The following is a 4075-nucleotide window of genomic DNA, read 5'->3' as shown; positions in this document are numbered from 1 at the left end:
AACAGAAAATGAATGAATTCAACCTAAATGTTTTCATTTAAAAATTCAAGTTATTCTAATTTGGTTTAAACACCCTGCCGTAGACGCGATAACGAGAAAAACAATTAAATTTTGCTTGATGGAAAGGAGTTAAAAGTTAATTAGGGTCGGTCGAGTACGCCGCTTTTATTGTCCTTTTAAATAAGGCTTTATTTAATTCGATTTTTAAACGGAGAGACGGGAGAATATAGTAACCCTAATATCATGTTATTATATTTTTGTAGTGGTAGTGTGTGCATTATTTAACAATAGAAATGAAGCTAAAGCCTGTTTTACATGCTGAAAGTTACTTCATGAAAGTCGAAAGCATGGTGTATCTTTATTATACACCATGGTCGAAAGTAAAATAATTTTTTATTATACCTAAATCACAATCTCCGTTTTAAACACTCAAATGCGTGCGAAAAAGGGCCTTTAAAACACACGTGCTTTAAAGTTGCTAAGTAACGATACTTCAAGTATGACTTTTGAAACTGTCATCTGGATGAAATAAAAAATCCTCTTAGGTCGCTTTCTGTAAATGCAGAACATTTCTTTGGCTTTTGTACCTATCATTTGGTTGAAGCTTTCACAAACGCGCGTAATTTAGGGTATGCTTTCAAATCTGTTCCACTTTTTAATCGCAGCATTGCTTTAAAGTTTTGAATGAATGCACCAAAATATAGAAGATTTAAATACCTTTGACATTTCCTTCATATATGCCAGCATTATGGATGCATTTAAGACTGTATTCGTAAGTAACTTCCTATTCATCCATGGAAACAACTTTTCATATTCCTTATAATAGGCTTTACTGGAGTTGGATTTTACACCTACCAACGTTTGTTTAGATTTTACAACAATCGATTTAATGGACGGTGTATTATCTTTTTCAACGGAAATCGTTTAATTCACAAAGACGATGATTTTTATAAGCAAACGTCAAGTGACATTTCCATGGCAATCGTGAAATTACGAACACCCAGCCCACTTAATTAGACATGTATTCGAGTATAACGTCAATATGACTTCATTGTATTTCCTATTTTTAAATTATACTGCAGGTATAATAAAAAATACTATAAGATACACGTGTATAATTGTCTTTAAAGCACTTGCAACGTTAAAGGCACTCCGCTTTGCGTCGTGCCCTTAAACTCGTTGCGCGTGCTTTAAAGACTTGATTATACACTTGTATCTTAATATACTATTTTAAACACTCATTCTGTTACTATTTTGTAAAAAAATTAATCGAATGGAGTGTTTTACCACTGTGTCTCAATCCATTTGGTTGCGTAAATGGGTAAATTGCCACTAACCCGAAACTACAATTTTTCTTGTCTACCAGTTTTTCATATTTCTACTGTAAGGATGACGTGTTAAATGTACCCATCAATATCTAATACAGTCACTAATCGCCAATTGCACCGTCAACATTAAGTATCCCTTAAAGTTAAGCATAACTTAAATTTAGGTTTATTTAATGTAATGTTCTTTTAATTTTAGATGTTTCGAAAATTACATTCAATTTATGCTGATAATGTCTGCAATCCATTTTACATTCCCGATGAACCAATCACTTCAAAGTAAGAATTTTATGTATTTTTACTGAATCACTGACTATATGTTTGTAGATCGTTCGACAAAAGTGTCAAGCATATTATAAGTGGAAATTAGAATAGCTATATATTTTATAAATAAAATTTAAGGCGTTTACTCTATTACATCATATACCTATGTTCTAATAGTCATCAAATAAATTTATAAATCTTTGTGAAAAGGGGAGGGGGTAACACCCTTTTCATTTATTTGAATGTACTGTTATTTAATTTTGAAACACCTGCAACTTCTGAATGGACAGTTTTTTATACAAAGACATACCTATAGAACAGTAGGACATGTCTTTTAGTGATGATTTAAGGCTTATGTTTTGGAAGGTAATATTGGGAAGAAGACATCAGGCACTGGTTGTCGGTAGGAAATGAAAGCTGAACGCCGCCGTTCTGAAAAGAATAGTAGGTAGGTATTTTATTAGTCTGCTTATGGAAATAAAAAATGAAGAAACGTATTCGCCTCAAGGTGAGCAAAGATGTAGTATTATCTTTGAGGCGAGTAACTTTGGCGCATTTTCCATGAATTGATCAGTACTTTCCCTGTGGTTAAAATGTCATAGAAAGTACAGAAAGAATTTTAAGATCCACTATGCCTACAGCTTTTGAGCTTTTTTAATGGAAGCAATGTTTGATATCATCGTTATTGAGTAAAGTATCTTTCGCTCTTCAACTATATCAGGGTTGATATCTTTGTTTTTAAACACACATTCATTTTTTTTTCAAGTAGGTTACTTAGTCCATATGTTCCTATACATACATTTGCAAAATTCCCTGTATTTCAAACCCAAAGGCATTACCCACAGATCCGTATACTGGTTCGTGGTGGTTTTTGGTTTATTTGTTGAAACCTGAGCCTACTTTTTTTAGTTTAGAATTAGTGAAAACTTGGCAGACATAATGACAGTAACATTTTCTATTATGTAACTAAAATAAATTAAAAAAATTTCTTTTAAGGAGAATTGCTGGACCAGAAGAACGCCCTTAGAAACGGCACTAATTTTAATGCTGAGTGTTGCGGTTCCATTTCTTGTTGCGATTTCAACTGTGTACATTGTAGTAAGTAACAAAAATGATACAACACAATTAGCCTGTGAAGAGCACTGCCATCAGATTCGACATCGTCAAAGGGGTAAGATATATACAATGATATTAGGATAAGGTTCAGCCCGTTCAGCGAACGTAATGAGAAATGGTAAGAGAATTTACGAGTAGATACAGAAACGTTTTAAATCCACAAAACAAATTGTGTAGAAGTATATTCTAGAGATAAACATTTAACGTCTTTGTGACAAAAGCATTTTTTCTAACTCTTAACAGCTTCTTGAAAATTCACTCTTGGATATATGGTCATAGGGAATAAAATACTCACTGAAACGGTTATTTCTTTAAAATTTGAGAGGCTGCATATGAAAATTTCGAATGTTTTTTGCTGACCCGTCCTTGCTTTGAGTATTTCTGATTGCATTCTAATGTATAGTTATCTTTATGGTTTTGGTTTTTCCAAATAATAACTGATCATGATGCGCCTATTGCAGTATGAATAGGTATTGTTACCTGTAATGATTAAACCCCGAAGGCCCAATCTTCAAATGAGTAGGTATAACTTTTATTGGAAAAGTGATTTTAAAAAACTGTTGACAATTTTGTTTCTTAACGCATAAAGTAGGTATATGTACACACAAATTTCGTGAAATTCTCTCCATTTTCGTTTTTTGAATTTTCAAAAACTAATTTCAATTTCGTGATTCAAAAACCCCAGATATCAAATTTCGTCGAAATCAGAATTTGTTTTCGCATCCCCATGTAGAGGTGCGCCCTTTCGTGGTATTGTAATGGAACCGAATTCGACCGCTAAAATTTTAAATATTCGCGGTTCCTATTTTCTAAAAGGAAATAAAGTAGCGATCCGAATGTATTTTTTTTTAGAATCCGCCCTTGGCCGTCGCGAAAGAATTCAAAGATTATGCTTTGTTTCGTCTCCGTGGAACACTTGTTTTTTTCCCGCTGCCCTACATTCAAATGGGCCATAATTTACAATTAACGTCCCAAACCTAACGCTATACGAGAGAAGTTAATGATCCATATCGACCCGACGACGTGGAGCGCGTCGATATTAAATGTCTCGATTTCGATTTGGCCAAAAAGGGAATTTTAGGGGAGACGTATGTGCGCTTTAGTCGAAGTCAGTGGTAATTTTTACGTTTCAAATACCCACTTACTGTGAGCGTCTCAACTATTATTCAGGTGCTGTATTTTTCTTCTTTTATCTTTACATTTATTGCATCCATCTATTATTTGCCAAATTAACGACATTCTAGTACAGCATGGGCATTGTCATTTATAGGGCATTACAAATACAAATTGCTCTTTTAGAATTATACGATCATACTTTTAATTAAATGCGATACGGTACGGCAAGATTCCATTGTGGTTTCCTACGTGAA

General features: G+C 33.5%; 1 long non-coding RNA gene across 1 annotated transcript; it reads left to right on the top strand.

Moving 5' to 3' along the window:
• The first annotated feature begins 1192 nt into the window (after positions 1-1192).
• On the top strand, positions 1193-2756 carry LOC116164718. Its single transcript, XR_004143974.1, has 3 exons — positions 1193-1604; positions 1653-2037; positions 2586-2756. It is a non-coding gene; the product is annotated as an uncharacterized LOC116164718 (long non-coding RNA).
• The last annotated feature ends 1319 nt before the right edge of the window (positions 2757-4075 follow it).

The sequence above is a fragment of the Photinus pyralis genome, unplaced genomic scaffold (genome assembly GCF_008802855.1).
Source record: "Photinus pyralis isolate 1611_PpyrPB1 unplaced genomic scaffold, Ppyr1.3 Ppyr1.4_LG2, whole genome shotgun sequence".
NCBI lineage: Eukaryota > Metazoa > Arthropoda > Insecta > Coleoptera > Lampyridae > Photinus > Photinus pyralis.
The sequence above is the reverse complement of the archived record's forward strand: the minus strand, read 5'-3'. Positions and strand labels throughout refer to the sequence as shown.